Consider the following 19,820-nt stretch of genomic DNA (forward strand, 5'->3'; position numbering starts at 1 on the left):
GCTGTATTTATACACATATCCCCACCCTCCTGTGACTCCCTCCCACCCTCCCTATCCTGGCCCTCTAAGTCATCACCCGTCATCAAGTTTGCCTCCTTATGTTATGCAGCAGCTTCCCACCAGCTATCTATTTCACATTTGGTGGTGTATATATCTCAAAGCTACTCTCTCACTTCGTCCCAGCTTCCCCATTGCTCCCCACCCCCCAGCCCTGTGTCCTCAAGTCCGTTCTCTACATCTGCATCTTTAATCTTGCCCTGTCACTGGGTTCATCAGTACCATTTTTTTTAGATTCCATATATATGAGTTAGCATACAGTATTTGTTTTCCTCTTTCTGGCTAACTTCGCTCTGTATGACAACTCTAGGTCCATCCACCTCATTGCAAATAACTCAGTTTCATTCCTTTTTATGGCTGAGTAATATTCCATTGTATATATGTGCCACATTTTCTTTATCCATTCATCTGCTGATGGGCATTTAGGTTGCTTCCACGTCCTGGCTATTGTAAATAGTGCTGCAGTAAACATTGTGGTACGTGTTTCTTTTTGGATTATGGTTTGCTTCAGGTATATGCCCAGTATTAGGATTGCTGGGTCATATGGTAGTTCTATTTTTAGTTTTTTAAGGAACCTCCAAACTGTTTTCCATAGTGGCTGTATCAACTTACATTCCCACCAACAGTGCAGGAGGGTTCCCTTTTCTCCACACCCTCTCCAGCATTTACTGTTTTTAGTTTTTTTGGATGATGGCTATTCTGACCGGTGTGAGGTAATACCTCATTGTGGCTTTGACTTGCATTTCTCTACTGATTAGTGATGTTGAGCATCTTTTCATGTGTTTGTTGGCCACCTGCACGCCTTCTTTGGAGAAATGTCTATTTAGGACTTCCACCGATTTGTGGATTGGGTTATTTGCTTTTTTGGTATTAAGCTGCATGAGCTGCTTGTATATTTTGGAGATTAATCCTTTGTCTGTTGCTTCGTTGGCAAATATTTTCTCCCATTCTGAGGGTTGTCTTCTAATCTTGTTTATGGTTTCTTTTGCTGTGCAAAAGCTTTTAAATTTCATTAGGTCCCATTTGTTTATTTTTTAGTTTATTCCATCATTCTAGGAGGTGGGTCACAAAGGATCCTGCTTTGATGTATGTCATAGAGTGTTCTGTCTGTGCTTTCCCCTAAGAGTTTTATAGTGTCTGGCCTGACATTTAGGTCTTTAATCCATTTTGGGTTTATTTTTGTGTATGGTGTTAGGAAGTATTCTAATTTCATTCTCTTACATGTAGCGGTCCAATTTTCCCAGCACCACTTATTAAAGAGGCTGTCTTTTCTCCATTGTATACTCTTGCCTCCGTTGTCGAAGATAAGGTGCCCATATATGCATGGATTTATCTCTGGGCTCTCTATTGTGTCCCATTGATCTATACTTCTGTTCTTGTGCCAGTACCATACTGTCTTGATCACTGTGGCCTTGTAGTATAGTTTGAAGTCAGGGAGCCTGATTCCTCCAGCTCCATCTTTCCTTCTCAAGATTGCTTTGGCTATTCAGGGTCTTTCGTGTTTCCATACAAATCATAAGATTTCTTGTTCTAGTTCTGTGAAAAATGCCATTGGGAATTTGATAGGGATTGTGTTGAATCTGTAAATTGCTTTGGGTAGTATAGTCATTTTCACAATGTTGATTCTTCCAATCCAAGAACATGGTATGTCTCTCCATCTGTTTGTATCATCTTTGATTTCTTTCATCAGTGTCTTATAGTTTTCTGCATACAGGTCTTTTGCCTCCTTAGGCAGGTTTATTCCTAGGTATTTTATTGTTTTTGTTGCAGTGGTAAATGGGAGAGTTTTCTTAATTTCTCTTTATGCTCTTTTGTTGTTAGTGTATAGGAATGCAAGAGATTTCTGTGCATTAATTTTGTATCCTGCTACTTTACTAAACTCATTGATTAGTGCTAGCAGTTTCTTTAGGTAGAATCTTTAGGGTTTTCTATGTATAACATCATGTCATCTGCAAAGAGTGACCATTTTACTTCTTCTTTTCCAATTTGGATTCCTTTTATTTCATATTCTTCTCTGATTGCTGTGGCTAAAACTTCCAAAACTATGTTGAATAATAGTGGTGAGATTGGGCACCCTTGTCTTGTTCCTGTTCTTAGAGGGAATGCATTCAGTTTTTCACCATTTACAATGATGTTGGCTGTTGGTTTGTCATATGTGGCTTTTATCATGTTGAGGTAGCTTCCTTCTGTGCCCACTTTCTGGAGAGTTTTTATCATAAATGGATGTTGAACTTTGTCAAAAGCTTTTTCTGCATCTATTGAAATGATCATATGGTTTTTATCCTTCAATTTGTTGATATGATGTATCACATTGATTGATTTGCGTATATTGAAGAATCCTTGCATCCCAGGGATAAACCCCACTTGATCATGGTGTATGATCTTTTTAATGTGCTGTTGGATTCTGTTAGCTAGTATTTTGTTGAGGATTTTTGCATCTATATTCATCAGTGATACTGGTTTGTAATTTTCTTTTTTTGTGACATCTTTGCCTGGTTTTGGTATCAGGGTGATGGTGGCCTCATAGAATGAGTTTGGGAGTGTTCCTTCTTCTGCTATATTTTGGAAGAGTTTGCGAAGGATGGTGTTAGCTCTTCTCTAAATGTTTGATAGAATTCGCCTGTGAATCCATCTGGCCCTGGGCTTTTGTTTTTTGGGAGATTTTTAATCAGTCTCAGTTTCCGTGCTTGTGATTTGGTCTGTTCATATTTTCTATTTCTTCCTGGTTCAGTCTTGGAAGATTGTACTTTTTAAAGAATGTATCCATTTCTTCCAGGTTATCTAATGTATTGGCATATAGTTGCTTGTAGCAGTCTCTCCTGATCTTTTGTATTTCTGAGGTGTGCATTGTTACTTCTTTTTCATTTCTAATTCTGTTGATTTGCATCTTCTCCCTTTTTTCCTGATGAGTCTGGCTAATGGTTTATCAATTTTGTTTATCTTCTCAAAGAACCAGCTTTTAGTTTTATTGATCTTTGCTATTGTTTCCTTACTTTCTTTTTCATTTATCTCTCATCTGATCTTTATTATTTCTTTCCTTCTGCTCACTTTGGGGTTTTTTTGTTCTTCTTTCTCTAATTGTCTTAGGTGTAAGGTTAGATTGTTTATTTGAAATTTTTGTTGTGTCTTGAGGTAGGATTTTGTTGCTATAAACTTCCCTCTTAGAACTGCTTTTGCTGCATCCCATAGGTTTGGGTCATTGTGTTTTCATTGTCATTTGTTTCTAGGTATTTTTTGATTTCCTCTTTGATTTCTTTAATGATTTCTTGGTTGTTTAATAGCATATTGTTTAGCCTCCATCTTTTTGTACTTTTTGCAGTTTTTTTCCTGTAATTGGTATCTAGTCTCATGGCATTGTGGTCAGATAAAATGCTTGGTACGATTTCAATTTTCTTGAATTTACTGAGGTTTGATTTATGCCCCGAGATGTGATCTGTCCTGGAAAATGTTCCATGTGCACTTGAGAAGAAAGTGAATTCTGTAGTTTTTGGATGGAATGTCCTATAAATATAAATTAAGTCAAAATGGTCTAATGTCGGCTCGCGCCGTGGCCGCCACCCTGCAGGTCGGCACGTGCGCGGCCCCCGCCTCCCAGCAGCGCGGAGCAGCCTCGCGCTCCGGCCTCGCAGAGCGCAGCGCCCTCCCGGCGGCGGCGCGATGCTGTGCTTCCTGAGGGGAATGGCCTTCGTTCCCCTTCTTGCTGGTGACCTGGTCGTCCGCCGCCTTCATCATCTCCTACGTGGTCGCCGTGCTCTCCGGGCACGTCAACCCCTCCTCCTGTACATCAGTGATACAGGAACAACACCTCCAGAGAGTGGTATATTTGGATTTATGATAAACTTCTCTGCGTTTCTTGGTGCAGCCACGATGTACACAAGATATAAAATAGTAGAGAAGCAAAATCAAACCAGCTATTTCAACACTCCTGTGTTTAACTTGGTGTCTTTAGTTCTTGAATTGGTGGGATGCATTGGAATGGGCATTGTAGCCAATTTCCAGGAGTTAGCTGTCCCCGTGGTCCACGACGGCGGTGCCTTTTTGGCGTTTGTCTGCGGTGTGGTGTACACCCTCCTGCAATCCATCATCTCTTACAAATCGTGTCCCCAGTGGAACAGCCTTTCCACATGCCACGTACGGATGGCCATCTCTGCTGTTTCCTGCGCAGCCGTCATCCCCATGATTGCCTGTGCTTCGTTAATTTCTATAACCAAGCTGGAGTGGAATCCAAAAGAAAAGGATTATGTATATCACGTAGTGAGTGCAATCTGTGAATGGACAGTGGCCTTTGGTTTTATTTTCTACTTTCTAACATTCATCCACGATTTCCAGAGTGTCACCCTAAGGATATCCACAGAAATCAATGGTGATATTTGAAGAAAGAAGAATTCTATCTCACTCAATGAAAGTGGCAGATAATTTCTAGAAGTGGTGCAGAGGACAGACAGGATTTTAACACTGCCCTCATGGAATTCATCTGCAGCACAGCCAGGACTTGAATTTCTTTAAGAATTCCCAATAGTTGTACTATTTCCAAAGGTATGTTTTCCTAGAGAATGTAGAGCATTTATGACATTGTAGCAATGTTTTTATAATTTTCTAAGTAGACACTTTTTTTATATTAACAAATTCATTACAGAAAAGATAAGGTGTTCCAGAAAATGGAGACCTCTTATTTTTGTACAGATTCTGTTTTGTTTGTTTGTTTGTCAGTGATTTATGGAAATACACTAAATGAGGAATTCATTAAAAAGTAAAATCAGGGGATGTTCATTTTAAAATTTCATTTTTAGAGAATGCACTGTATAATTTTATATCTCAAGAGCATTTATACAATTCAATTTATAATGATCAAGATTTAGTTAATAAACTAACACTAAGAAACTATGATTTTTAGATGAACCAAGCAAAATGCTTCTAGTGAAAGGCCTTAATACCACTACGCACAGTAACTCAGTGACCATGGAAGACCTCAGTTTTGAAGTTCTGTTCCCCCACAGGCCTCCCTGCTCACAGACACCAAGCTCTTACGCTTGCTGCTAACTGGCAGTCCGTAGTGATGTAACTCCAGGTGGGACTGATTCAGCAAGGCAGGTTAGGAATCAAAAGCCTTCTAACAACAGAGTGAAATGGAGGTGAGCAACTAACAGGAAAAACACACTGGATTCCGAACTGTTGTCTCTGCCAGATGAGTGGGGGGAGGGGAGTGTGTCTCAGGGAACATCCAAGGAAGGCAGAATTATGGGAAGGAGACTTTTGCTTAGTACTAAACCTCTGCAAAAGCCAATCTGCAAAAGGCATTACAAATTCGGCTTATAAAACTAGCCTTTATTGTTACTGGCATAACTTGACATACAGTCTGACTCAGAAGCTGCAACTCACATCTCGCATTCATTTTACACCAGTCAACATGCCGATGGGAGTGCAGGTCTGAGAGAGAGAGGAGAAAGGGGAGCAGGGTGTGGGATGGAGTTTGTTTGCTTCTTAATGCCTGTGGCTGGATGTTTGCACTCTTTATGAAATGTGAAGCAGGTCCTTTGCTCAGCAAGACCTGCCCACGGTGCCACTTTTCACCCAAATCACGAATGACAAATGAAAAGCAAATCATTCCAGGGGAAGAGGCGGGCCTTGAAATATGAAGGCTTAGGTTTAAAAGTTGAAGAGAAGGAACTCTCCTTCAAGGACCCTCCGGACCAAAAACCCGTATCTGGCCAAGTGGGTTCAGACTTGAGGGCACAAGCCAAAGGCAGAGCAGCCCGCTTGGACAGCCGTTGCAGGAAGGAGTGAGACTCGGTAGCAGGCAGCCACCGCTGCAAGGACAAACTCTATCTCCCCTAAGGGTGCAGCGGTGAGAGCCTGAGACCCACTGCTGCGTCAATGGTAACTTGTTATAATGCTGCAGCTCTCCAAGTAACACTGGAACTGAAACACTGGTTACAGCTATGTTCCGCAGAGGGGAAGGAGTGCTACTTCCCTTCACCGTGGAACCTGCAGTAGAATGAATCCAGGGCTGGGTCTCCCCTGGAACAGACTTGTTACCAGCCCCTCTGGACGCAGGGTCATTCTTTGTTTCTACTTCTCTCTGCGAGATTTAGATTGGGAGCTCCTTGAGGGCAGAGTCTGTGCCTTAACCTTTACCTTTGTAACTCCAGCATTTACCAGGCTGCCTCCTGGTACACAGTCGGTGCTTAATAAATAAATAACTCACTGAATGCATGAACGAAGGAGTGAGCAAATGAAGGCATGGCCAAGGATACTTGTAGTGCTGGATAATGAGATTTACTCTGGTTTACTAATTAAGTAATAAATAGTCTGTGTCACCTTGTAATATTGACTTTTGCTTTGTGTGCTGTAAACGTTTCAGTTGCTTGGGCTTCTCCACTGTATGACGACTCTCTTCATCCTGGACAGTTACCACAGAAATTGTTACATGGGCTAATAGACAAAATGGTACACCTGGCTTGGCAAACTGAGAAAGCCAAAAATCACTCCAGACAATCACATGCTGCTGATTCCATGAAATCTCTAAAGCTGGTCTTATCCATATTCTGGTATTAGTTTTAGTTTCCATGAGCTTGCATTTTCTTGGACCGCATGGCTAAAAGAGTAAAATAAAATGAAATATTTCTTTATTTAAAAAAAAAAAAGGTCTAATGTCTCATTTAGAGCTTGTGTTTCCTTATTTATTTTCTGTTTGGATGATCTGTCCATTGCTGAGAGTGGGGTGTTCAAGTCTCCTACTATTATTGTGTTACTGTCGATTTCCCCTTTTATGGCTGCTAGCATTTGCCTTATGTATTGAGGTGCTCCTATGTTGGGTGCATAGATATTTACAATTGTTATATCTTCTTCTTGGATGGATCCCTTGATCATTATGTAGTGTCCTTCCTTGTCTCTTGTAATAGTCTTTAAAGTCTAATTTGTCTGATATGAGTATTGCTACTCCAGCTTTCTTTTGACTTCTATTTGCATGGAATATCTTTTTCCATCCCTTTACTTTCAGTCTGTATGTGTCCCTAGGTCTGAAGTGGGTTTCTTGTAGACAGCATATATAAGGGTCTTGTTTTTGTATCCATTCAGCCAGTCTGTGTCTTTTGGTTGGAGCATTTAATCCATTCACATTGAAGGTAATTATTGACATGTATGTTCCTATTACCAGTTTCTTAATTGTTTTGGCTGTGTTTTCGTAGGTCTTTTTCTTGTCTGTGTTACTGCCTAGAGGAGTTCCTTTAGCAGTGGTTGTAAGGCTGGTTTAGTGGTGCTGAATTCTCTTAACTTTTGCCTGTATGTAAAGGTTTTGGTTTTTTGTTTTTTTTTTGCACAAGGGCTTAGTTGCTCCGCAGCATGTGGTATCTTCCTGGAGCAGGGATCAAACCCATGTCCTCTGCATTGGCAGGCAGATTCTTAATGGCTGTCCCACCTAGGAAGTCCCTTGTCTGTAAAGCTTTTGATTTCTCTGTCAAATCTGAATGAGATTCTTCCTGGGTAGGGTATTCTTGGCTGTAGGTTTTTCTCTTTCAAGACTTTATTTCCTGCCACTCCCTTCTGGCCCGCAGTTTCTGCAGAGATATCAGCTGTTATCCTTATGGGTTTTCCCTTATATGTTATTTGTTGCTTTTCTCTTGCTGCTTTTAATATTTTTTCTTTGTGTTTAATTTTTGTTAGTTTGATTAATATGTGCCTTGGTGTGTTTCTCCTTGGGTTTATTCTGTATGGGACTCTCTGCACTTCTTGGACTTGGTTTACTATTTCCTTTCCCATGTGAGGGAAGTTTTCCACCATAATCTCCTCAAATATTTTCTCAGACCCTTTCTTTTTTTCTTCTTCTTCTGGGACACCTATGATTTGAATGTTGGTATGGCTTAATATTATCCCTGAGGTCTCTGAGACTGTATTCCATTCTTTTTATTCTTTTCTCTTTTTCCTGCTCTGTGGCGGTTATTTCCCCCATTCTATCTTCCAGCTCACTTACTCGTTCTTCTGCCTCAGTTAATCTGCTGTTTATACCATCTAGAGTTTTTTTAATTTCAGTTATTGTGTTGTACATTACTGTGTTTGCTCTTTAGTTCTTCTAAATCCTTAACTTTTTCTTGTATTTTCTCTATTTTTTCAATCAGGAGTTTGGATCATCTTTACTATCATTACTCTGAATTCTTTTTCAGGTAATTTTCCAATTTCTTCTTCATTCATTTGGTCTTGTGGATTTTTATCTTGCTCCTTTGCCTGCAAGTTGTTTCTTTGTTTTCTCGTTTTGTCTAATTTATCCTGTTTGCTGTCTCCTTTCCCTATTCTGCTTAGTCGAAATTCCTCTTATCTCTGTTCTGTTTGGCTCGAGGTGTCAAGCACTGGAGGTTGCTGGCCTTTGATTGGGTTTGGAACTTGGTGTTGAGAATGAGAACTCTGGGGGAGTACTTGCTGATTAATATTCCTTGGGGTCAGGAGTTCTCTGGTGGTCCAATGTCCTAGACTCCACTCTGTTGTCTCAAAGGTCCAGGTTTGGCCTTGGCCGGGGCGCTAAGACCCTGGCAGCTGCACGGCATGGGGGAAAAAGAGGTAGAAGGAGAGCAAAGGAAAAAAGGATGAAAAAAGGGGAGAAAGGGAGAGGGCAGACAGGTCCCCAAGATTGGTGGTAAAATCAACTGTAATCAGTCAAAATCACACAAGGAGACGTGCACACTTGCACTTGCAGAAAGAGACAAGGAAAAGGAATCAATGAGAAGAGAAAATGGAAGAGCAAAGAAAAGAAAGGAGAGAGTACTGTACCAATTACAAGCAAGTCCACATGCATATATGTACGGTAAATAGTTAACTAACAAATACGTAAAACCAGAAATAAAATAAGTATACCAAAAAGTCCTCTAGTATTTCTAGGTATGGCTCTGCCCCTGCTGTGGAGAGGACTGTGGAGAGCTCAGACTGTGATGCGGTATTAGTCCTGTGTGTATTTGTCCCCACAGTCCCCAGTTGTCCTCTATGTCTGCAGTCTCTATTGTAGAAACACTCGTGTATTCAGGTGATCCACAGGTGCAGGGTCTTTCAAGCCTATTGTGGGCGCAGTCTCCGGGACTGCTTGCAGCAGCAGAGTTCAGTGGGCCTGAGGTGTTGGTGGGCTTCCCCTGCTGCTGGGAGTGGGTGGCCAGTAAGTGGCCTTACACACAGGGCCCTTGGCGGCTGTGGCTGTGCTGGCCGCGGGCGCAGGGGCGGGGGAGTGGGGGGCGGGGTGGAGGGCAGGTGGGCGTGTGTCCTGGGTCGGCTAGTGTTTCCATGCGGCAGGCCCGGGAGGCTGCACGGCTGCAGGGGCAGGGTACGGGCCGGCGGGCAGGTTGGCGGCGCGCTGGCTCGGAGCTGCGGACCTTTTGAGTCACACCGCCTCGCCGCCTGCGGGTTCGCGGAGAGGGATTTTCCTCCCAAGCACTCTGAGACAAAAGTCCCCTGACTCTCTGTCTGTCCCAGGTTTCTCCCCAAACTCCCTATCTTGCAGGCGCACCGGCCCGCCAGGCCTTTCTCCTGCAGCCAGCCCGCGCCCTCTCCCTGGGGACTGTTCTCCGAAGTCCCAGCCTCGCTGCCCAGCCCCCACCTCCCCCGGGGGTGAGTGGCTTGGCTTCTCTGGCTGGGGAGTGCTGCCTGACTCCTCCCTGCGGGGATCTCTCCACTCTGCCGTCGGCAGACCTGCTGTTGCTCTCTCTTCTGGGGGCTCCGCAGCTCCCCTGGTCCTTTCCTGCCTGCCAGGGGGCTCCCCCGTGTGTGGGAGCCTTCCCCCATCACAGCTCCTTCCCAGAGGGGCCGGTCTCTTTGAAGAGACTCATCTTGAGATGTGGGCTTGGTGGTAACCTCGAGGCCTCTGTGTGCCACCCCCACAGCTGGACCTGGCCACCCCCACCTTCGCTCTCTGCTCTGTCACCCTGTCCCCACTCCAGGCCTCTGCCCTGTGCCCAGAGCCCAATGCTCGCGGCCTCGCACACCTGGGTCCCCCTGCGGGGCCTCACCCTTGGCCTGCCATCCACCCTCTCGCACCCCCTCCTGTCCAGCCCTGGCGTCCTTCTGGAAGCTGAAGTCCAGGCCCAGCCCATTCTCGTCACCATGCCCGCTCGCCTGACCCTGGGAGGTCTCTGCCCACAGCAGCCCTGCCCCACTGCTGGTCTCCACCACAACTGCAGGGACCTGACTACGGTCGGGGGGAGGGGTACCCGGGTGATGTCAGCCACGTGTGGCCCCAGGCCAGCCCCTCCGCCCCTTCCTGCCGAGGGCTGCAGCGGCCCCTCGGTGGGAAAGGAGGTGCCTGGACAGAGCGTCCCCGAGGGGACCGCACCCCCCACATGTGGCCCTCTCCACACGGCTCCATGTCTGGTGTCAGGCTAGCTGTTGTCATTTTGTCTCCTGCTGCAGAAGCAGGCCTTTTCCACACGGCTGGTGGCGGTGGACTTTCGCAGGCACACCCTGTCGTGTGCTCCTTGCCCCTTCTCTGCCCTGGGCCGTGGTTTTCTCTGGAGGGGATTCTGGGCAGTGCGGCTTTCAGGGCCATTGCCACAGCTGCTGCTCTGCCGCAGTAGAACGTGTGGCTTGTGCAGCCAGATGAACCGAAGCGGCCCGGCGGGAAGTGGGGACACGGCGTGTGCAGTCACACCCAGCGTACCGTCATGCCCTGGCATCTGCCAGAGTTCCAGACAATCATGCTGTACAAACTAATCACGCCTGTAACTGTGGTGCACATCCCTCCCATGTCTCTTTGTGACCTTGACTGAGCTGTGGTGCCGACCGTCCCTCTTAGCCTGGGGGGCCCCTTGGGGCCTCCGGGCAGCAGCGTGGAGAAGGGCTGCAGAGGCGGCGGACGCTAAGCTGCCTGCCTCCCTCCCGTCCCTGCTGGAGGAGATGGGACGGCCCGGCCGCAAGGCCCAGCTCCCACCCCACTGCCCCCAGCCCGCCCGCAGGCTCCTGGCCCCACGCACGCGGAGGTGGTCAGACGTGTCCCCCCCAGAGCACAGACCTTCCTCTCTCCCCAACCCCAGCAAGTAATTGGGTCCTGGCGTTGTTTAGACCTGGACGCTTTCAGAAATAATACAGTAAACGCATTCCTCACTGTCCTCTGTTCCTTTCTCTTAGCTCCTGTTCTTACTCTAGAATTATCCTGGCAAAAGAAGGCTTAAAGTTCCTCATTTGTATTGCACTTTGCAAATTACAGAGTACTGTTCACATGGCTGAAAGGTGGGTATTTTCTCGTTCATATTTGGAACGAGGAGCTGAGGCTGGGAGCAGGCGAGTGGTGGGCCTCAGCCTGGGGGTCGAGCTCAGGGTCCTCTGCAGAGCAGCCCCAGGGACCATGTCACAGGCCGGGAGCCACAGGGAGTGTCCCCTGAGGTTGGAGAAGCTGCTGCGTGGGTGGAGATGCAGCGGCACGGGCTCCACGTTCTCCTGCAGGGCCACCTCGCTGCCTCCGCCCCTCCTCCACTGTCACCCTGGCTGGTCTCCTGGACTTCCTTCCAGGACCTCCCACCGGGGAACCTACCAGAAGTCAGCCTAGGACGAGGTGTGGTGGCAGATCTGTAGGCTTTCACCCCGGCCTAGAAACCTTGCTGAAAGCCCCCCTTGAGAGTGGGTGGCATGTGGGACATGGTCCCGGGATTGTGTCACGTTGTCTGGCAAAGGGACTTTGTGGATGTCATTCAGGTTTCTAGTCACCTGACTTTGAGTGACTCGGAGGGAGGTGCCCTGACCTAACCTCAGGAGTCCTTCAGTCTGGGTCTGGAAGGGGGAGGTGGAAAAAGCCAGAGACAGGAGGTGAGGGGGATTCCAGCGGGGGCCACCGGGAGGTGCAGGCGGCGTCTGGGAGCCGAGGGGCCGGCTGACGGCCACAGGAGCCGCACTCCGCCTAGAAGAGCCCGGCTCCCCGGGGAGACGGCAGCGGGGCTGAGTCCTGTGTGTGTGAAGAGCAGCCACCCCACGTCCAGGCCTCTGCCCCTCCCCCCGTGGGCTGATAGGTGGACGCTGTGTTCAGCTACGTTGTGGGGTTTGCTCTCCAGCAGGAGAGAAGCTGCACAGACCAGCAGGAGTGGGACCCAGTGGGGTGACACTGTGCCGGGCTGGGTCCTGTTTCTAAGGGTTAGCTGTGTCTCAGGGCCATTTACAATTAACCCAGATCGCCACTGATGAGAGATCCCGTCCCAGTAACTTATGGTGTCCAACACCCCCCCACCCCCCCCACCCCCCAGCTGAGTGCTCTGATACCTAGTGTCTCAGGATTTGTCTGTCCCTGCGAAAAAGCCAATTTAGGACTCATCTTACTATTTTTCTCCAAAATCCTGGTTTATTCCTCACCTCTGTGCTTCCAGAGGTGCATCACAGCCCTCCTGTCACGGGTCCTGCAGCCTCCCGTCACAGTCACACCTTTAGGCCGGGAAGGAGGTCTTTCCAGGTGGGGCGTGGTGGGCTCTGCCCATCCCCAGGCCTCATGAGGCCCCATGGTCTCCTTGGTGTTGCACGGTCCACGTTCAGGTTGCCCTTGGCCATTTTCCCTTTCGTATTCTTGGTTTCTTTTGTAAGTATTACTGGTGTATAGGAGAGAGATTTATTTTTGCATCTTTAGTTTGCAATCTGTCATCTTAGTAAACTGCGTCCTGTTGGGTCTCATAAGTTGGGATGTGTTAGGTAGAGAATTACATTACCACAAATAATCATTTCAATGCCCTTTCTTTTTGAGTATCTGTGGCTCCTTGTTATCTTTAATCTACTGACCGCATGGCCTGAATTCTTGGAGTAACACTCGATTGCAGCCCATGCTGTTCCTGTTCTGCCAGAACTCCGCCTGCTCCCTGCCCCAGAGCTGCAGGACACAGCTCACGCGTGACCCACCGGGTTTTAACAGCAGCAAATTATTGGCTGCTCTTGTGCTCCTTTCCGAAAACCTCTCACCCCGGGGCTGTGGCCACCCTGCCCGCCCGCCCTGCCTCCAGGACGCTCCTTTCCTGGGCCCTGCGGTCTCTCTCCTCTATGCATCTGAGAGTGCGCGTCCTCTGACCACTGTCCCGGGTTCTCCACTCACGGGACGTGTGTGTGGGCACCTCCTTCCCGAGACGCATCCCAGGCCACCAGCCGTCCCCCCTTTGTTCCTGGGCACCTGGCGGAGCCCCACCCCAGACCTGGCTCCTGTCCTGACTGCGGGGAGCCACCAGCCCTGCTTCCGCACCTCGCCTCCCCTCCCCACATCCACCACGAGCCCAGGGTCCTCAGTGTCCTCCAGGACCATCCTCACGCCTCGGCCTGCGTGCAGACGGCACAGAAGGCACAGGTCAGGAGGGCAGAGGACGAGGGGTGGTAGAGAAGCCTCCAGAGCCCTGAGGAGGACGTGCCGGCCAGTCTCCATGTGCGGGGCCACCTCCCTGAGCCCCAGGAATGTGAAGCAGGCTGGGAGGGGCCTGCTTTCCCGGCAGACAGGGCTGGACACAGGGAGGCTTGACAGGTGTGCTGCAAGGCGCTTGGGAGAGCGGTGGGGCAGTGTCCAGGGAGGCGGGGACCGCTTGACCCCCACATCCCAGCGGCCCCGCCCCATAGGATACACTCGAGAAAGACCAGGCGCGTGTGCCAAGGAGACACACGAGACCAGGTCCCTGTGCAGACACGGGGGATGCCGGTCAGGTGGGGCTGGATGTGTAAACACGCGCACCTTGGGCACAGTGAGGAGGTGACCCGCGTGCATCCACGGGGGACCCCGAAGGCACAGCGCTGAGCATGAGCAGTGGGGGCGCTGCAGATGGTGCCCTTGGTGTCCGTTTTCTGAGCCCGCGATGAGATGGGAGGTCTTGTTAGGATGCGTGCAGCCTGGCGGGAGCACGACGGCAGGGCCTCTGAGGGGCACGGCGCAGAGACCAGGTGGCTGGCGCAGTGGCTTTTGTCTTCTCTGTGTTCTATTCATTTAAAAATAAGCTGAAGCAAATACAGTTCAGTGTTAGTGTTTGTTAATTCTCAATATCCAGACAGCACTGCTGTCTCATCGTTTTTAATTTCTCTAGGTTTGAAATACCTAGAGAAATCAAAACTTTTTTCAAACTAGATCCAACAAGCCTTGTGAAGGGAGCATCGCGTCAAGCTCGCCTTTTCCTCGGAGGGCGTCCTGCTGGGACTCACCTCTCGGCCACCACCCGGGGCAGAGTGTCCCAGAGCTCTGCCAGGCCTGGTCCCCTGGGTCCCCGGGTGGGTGCAGAGGCTTCCCAGGGCCTGTGGCGCTCTGTCCCTGGGCCGAGAGGTGGGCTTCCTGCTGTGGCTGTGGGCTGAGTGGCATCACCAGGAACTCCCGGGGCCCGCTCAGCCCAGGCCTGGTGGCGTGGAGGTCACAGAGCTGGGTGGACCCGCCTCCCTGAGCTCTTCCCTTCCTCAGGGGGGTGTCCCACCTGAAAGGGTCACCGTGGTCCCAGGGAGGGTGCCCCACAGGATGCGGCCAGAAGCGGGGCTTGGCCAGGGCCGGTGGACTCAGCTGCCTGCTTTGGGAGCATTTCTCGGTTTCCGTTGCAGGATGGGCCTGGAGGTTACAGGTTCCACGTCCCTTCCGCCCGCCTTCGATGGTGAGTGTGGCTCTGAACAGGCCCTTCTCTCCCCACGGTCAGCGCGCATGTGTGGACGCGGTTGCCCCGCGGGTCACGCAGTTTCCCAGGAGGGAGGGGGTGCAGACCTCATTTCCCCATGGGAGTTGGAAGGCTGTAGCGAGCAAGGCCGGCGCCCCCGGGTCCGCTCTGTGCAGGGATATCTGAGCCGGGCCAGGTGAGCCCCAGCCCGAGTCTTCAGAGACCCTCCCCACTCACCCCGCTGCCCTGTGACAGCAGCGGTGTCCCCATGGCGGCGGCCCTGAAGGTTGTTTCCGGTGTCCTGGGGGCCGAGGTGACGTGGTGCAGGGGTGCCCATCAGGGACCCCAGGCTGCAGGCACCGCATCACCTCCGGGCTTCCGCCTCTTTCACCCTTTGGTTCACCTTCACTCCCCCGCAGCCTCTGTTCTCCGCCGTCTGTCTCCCTCCGTCCGTCCGTCCGTCCGTCCATCCGTCCGTCTCCCTCTGGGCTCTGCTCATGTCTCTCACCCTCTGCTCCCTTCCTCTTCTGCCGGGGTCCCCGCCTCTCCCCGTGACCCCGCTGGGGCTGCTCAGGGCTGTGGCGATGGCCGGCGTGTGGCGCCAGGCGCAGGGCTGTTTTGTGCCTCAGTCTGCTCCCCACTCTCCACCCTGGACGACCTGGGTCCCTGCTGACCGCTCCGCACCCGCCCTTCCGCAGGACCAGAGCCCAAGCAGCTGCATGTCTCACAGGCTCGCGTCCCTCCCTGGGCACTGGCCCTCCCGCCAACCGCCCGTGCATCCAGTTACCACGAGGGCAGTGCAGTGGGAGGCTGGGCGGCGGCGGCAGGGGTGGGGAGGGCTCTGAGGCCCTGGAGGGACAGGACCCCGTGCCCAGAGCCTGGACCCATCCTCTCTCCCCAGCACCTTGGCATGTCTTTCCCTAGAGCTGAATCGTCCCTTGAGCCACACACGTGATTGTCCACAGGATCCAGGGACAGGTGCTCGTGGCCCCTTCCCACGAGAAGGCCCCATGCCACCAAGGCGCAGGCTCGGTGCCCCTGAACCCTGGGCAAGCTGATTTAAGGCTGGGGGACATGGAGTCACAGCAGGCCCCTCACTGAGGTGCGCCACTGAGCGGGACTTGGGGGAGGTTTGCCAGCAATGCTGCACCCTCTCCAGAGGGACCAGCTTCCTGGGATGACATCAGGCCCAACTCGGGTCTTGCTGGCTCTGAGATAAACAAGTGCTCTGGTCACTTTTAGTCACAAAGTAGCCACTACAGTAATTCAAGTGTTCAGACTCATGGGCTTAGTTAAGGCAGTGCTAGCTGGTATGATGGTACAAACATGATGCAGTTTTCTTTTTTTCCTGATTCTTGATGATGGGGGGAAAAGATTCTGTTTCCATTTTAGATCCTATTTAAAGTAAGGGATAGAAGGAAAGAGGATGAGTATCTTCTAAGTTACTGAAGCAGATACAAAACAAAATATCTAAGACCTAGCTCAGTATTTTATACCTGAATGTAAGTGACAATATATTTCATATAAGCCAACAACATTAAATAGGGAAACAGAAAAAAATCGTAAGGGAGTGTTGACAGGTAAGATTAACTAGATAACTACTGATAATAAATGGACATTATTAAACTCTCCTTCTTCAAAATAAGCAACCATTAAACTGTTCTATTTCAGAACAGAGGTTCTCAGATTGATTTGGAAACTGGAAACAATCACATGACATTTAAGGAAGACAGACCTAAAATGAAGGTTAGCATTCTTGAATTGTGTGAGCAAACAGACACACACACACATTGCTGGGCATGTAGAGCAAGGCTGCAGCACAAGGCTGAATCGTGCCCTCCAAATTCATGTGTTGAAGCCCTAGCCCCCAGTACCTTAGAACATGACCATATTTGGAGATGGGGTCTTTGGTGAAGTAATTCAATTAAAATGAGGTAATTAGAGTGGTCCCTCCTAGCCTAATGTTGCTGGCATCCTTATAAGAAGAGGAAATTAGGATGCAGATATGTGTATGCCCAAGGGAAATGATCACCAGAGGATGCTGGGAGAAGCGGCCACCTACACACCAAGGAGAAAGGCCTCGGGGGAAGCAACCCTGTCCAGGCTTTGATCTCTCAGACCTCCAGCCTCCAGGACTATGAGAGAATAAATTTCTGTTGTTTAAGCTGCCCAGTCTGCGATATTGTATTGCGGCCACCCACGCTGACTAATACAGTGCTCGTGGAGAGGAACTTATCAACGTCGCGAAAAGTTTCATACGTGTTTACCCTTTGGTACAGTGGTCCTATTTCTAGGACTCTATCCAAAACATCACTGGAAAAAATAGGCATGACCAATAGGTATAGGAAATAGGTGTGCACATGGGTATTCACTTTAGCACTATGTTAATAGCAAAAGATGGGAAACGATCCGTGTGTTCATCTATGGGTTGAGTGCTTATACGATGGAGCGCTCTGCAGCTATAGACGTGGGATGAGGGATATTTCCATACTGCAATTTAGAGTCATCTCTAGAATACATTAAGAGATAAAAAGCAGGGTGCAAACTTGTTTATAGTGCTCTACCCTTGGAAGGCAGATACGTACATGTACAAACGTGTGTGTATGTAACGTACTCACGTATGTTTAACAGCAAACAGTGGACGCATAAAGCACAACTGGCTTTTTCGTTGCTCATATTGAGGGACGGACCCAGAGTGGGCAGAAATGGGAAGATTTTTGTGAATGAAAATCTTATTATATAATTTTGACAATGGAATCATGTAAAGGTTTTTGGATAATCAATGAACATTTTAAATCAAGAAAATATAAGAAAGCCACTCCTAAATATTGAAATTATATGGAGATTAATTCGTTTAAATATATAAATGTACATCAGGTTGGTGATGCAACCAAATAGGAAAAAATCACTTCAAGTGACTTCATAATATGGCAGTTTTAACTCTATATTCCAAGTGGAATATATTCTAAGGGAGAAAAAAATAGTTCCATAGACTAATTGTTAGAAACAATGTTATTACTCTTATTTTTAAACTGTTATATATATGTGGGTAAACCCTTTCAATGTATTCCCAGCTTATGCTCTTTTCTGGATTTTCTGTTTGCTTGTTGTTTTTTCCCTAGCCTTTTTCTCTGTTCCTCTCTGTCCTTCAGTTTGGACCTTTTCTGTTGCCCGCTTTGCAGGTTCACTACCCTGGGTCTCCTGGTGGCTCCACACAGTGGTTTTTTTCTTTCATATTTCATAATTTTCAGTTTTAGAATGTATTTTTTCTTTAACTTTTCATTCTTTGTTGAGATATTCCATGTCCATTTTGTCTACCTTTTCTTCTGTTTTCTATCATATAATCATCACAGCTATTTTGAGGTCTTTGTCTGCTAACATTAATGTTTGGATCCTGTTGACTGTTTCGTTGTTCACTGTGCATCTGGGAATTCGCTTCTGTGTGCTGAGTATCACGGGTGAAGTGCTGCAGGGCTCCCATGTGTTCCCCCTTTGTTCCGACAGGGACTAAAGTGGTCGGAGGTCCTCTTGTTCCTCTTAAGACTCGAGAAAGTTTTGGCTTTGTTAGGGCAAGTCTATTTCCATTTTGCCAGAGCACCCATCACCTGTGTGCACTTCTGCATCTGCTCACTGGGGTCTCTCCACTCCCGCGCCCAACACTGGCTCCCGCTGAGCTGTCAGTGTGACCCCCACCTCCAGGTGCGTTATGACCCTGCCTCCCCAACCCAGAGTCCTAGAGTCTCACTTTATGCAGACACAGGTTAGGATTCACCAAAGACCCAAGGGGGATTTCACACAGGTTTGGGGGGTCCTTCTCTAGAGCTGACTGAGTCCCTATCTACAATCTCTGCACCCCACTTGGAAAACACCCTCAGGGACAAGTAGGATGGGTGTGGGCCTCACCTCTAGCCTCTACCTTCCCCAAGGATCACGGGCTTCTGCTCATCATCTGGCTCTTATCACGGGTTCCTGCCTGCATCATGGCCCCATCCTAAATGCCACCATGTGTGTCTTGAAGGATCAGGCAAGTTGGGAATCAGGTTGGTGCCCTTAGAAAGCAAGAGTTGTCGTGTAACAAAAAAAGACGTGTTTGATGAGAGGTTTTGTCATGCATGGTGTTGAATTTTGTCAAATGATTTTTCCTGCATCTATTGAAATAATAACTTTGTGCTATATCCTTTTAACGTGGTGAATTATATTGATAGATTTTGCAAATGTTGGACCAATTTTGCATTCCTGGTGTAAACCCTACTTGGTCATGATTCTTGGATTTTTCTTGCTAATATTTTTGTGAGGAGTTTATACCTATGGTCACAAGAGGTATTGTTGTGCAATTTTCATTTTTCTCACATCTTTGTCAGATTTTAAAATCAGAGTTATGCTTGCTTTGTATGATGCCTTTGGAATTATTTCCTCTTCCTTTATTTTTCTGAAGCAGTTTGTGTGATATTGGTGTTATCGCTTCTTTACACATTTGGCACAATTTCCCAGTGTTTAGAGTCTTCTTGGTGGGAAGGTATTTAATGACAAATTCAATCTACAGGGGTATTCATATTCCTTTCTTAGTTTGTATCGGTTTTGGAAGGTGCGGTTTTTGAAATTTTCCAGTTCATCTAAGTTGATACATATGTTGGCTTGAAGTAGTTCATCATAATAATCCCACATTATTGTTCTGATATCTGTAGGGCCTGTAGTGATGACTTCTTCATGTCTCTTATTTATTTTCTCTCCTTTTTATCTAAGGGTTTTTCAGTTTGAAGATTACTAGCTTTATTTCATGTTTCTTTTTTGTTTGTGTTTTTATCAGTTTCCATTCATATTTATTATTTCCCTCTGTATTCATTTCCTAGGGCTGCCTTAAAATATTACCACAAACTTGATGACAACACAAGTTTTTTATCTTAGAGTTAGTTCTATGGAGCAGAATCCCAGCACAGGTCTCAGTGAGCAACATTGTCGGGTGTGGCCGACCTGCGTTCCTTTCTGGAGGCTCAGGGAGGATTCATTTCCTTGCTTTTCCAGTTTCTGGAGGCCGCCCCGCACCCCCCCCCCGCACCCCCTGCAACTCTGCATCTCTCTCTGACCCTTCCCCCCTCACACTTTTCTCTCAAACTCAGAGAGGTTCCCCACTTTAAAGAACTCTGTGGTTGTATTGGGTCAGCCTGGATCATCCAGGAAAGCCTCCATTTCAAGGTCTGTAACCTCCATGCCATC

At 48.3% G+C, this 19,820-nt stretch overlaps 1 protein-coding gene and 1 pseudogene across 1 annotated transcript in view; both read left to right on the plus strand.

Annotated features, from left to right (window-relative positions):
• PCBP3 (poly(rC) binding protein 3) overlaps positions 1-19,820 on the plus strand; it is a 141,527-nt gene that overhangs the window by 39,323 nt on the left and 82,384 nt on the right. The gene's annotated exons all lie outside the window — the stretch shown is intronic.
• Positions 3,715-4,674, plus strand: LOC130830050 (DNA damage-regulated autophagy modulator protein 1-like; annotated as a pseudogene).

This window comes from Hippopotamus amphibius, chromosome 10 (assembly GCF_030028045.1).
Source record: "Hippopotamus amphibius kiboko isolate mHipAmp2 chromosome 10, mHipAmp2.hap2, whole genome shotgun sequence".
Taxonomy (NCBI): domain Eukaryota; kingdom Metazoa; phylum Chordata; class Mammalia; order Artiodactyla; family Hippopotamidae; genus Hippopotamus; species Hippopotamus amphibius.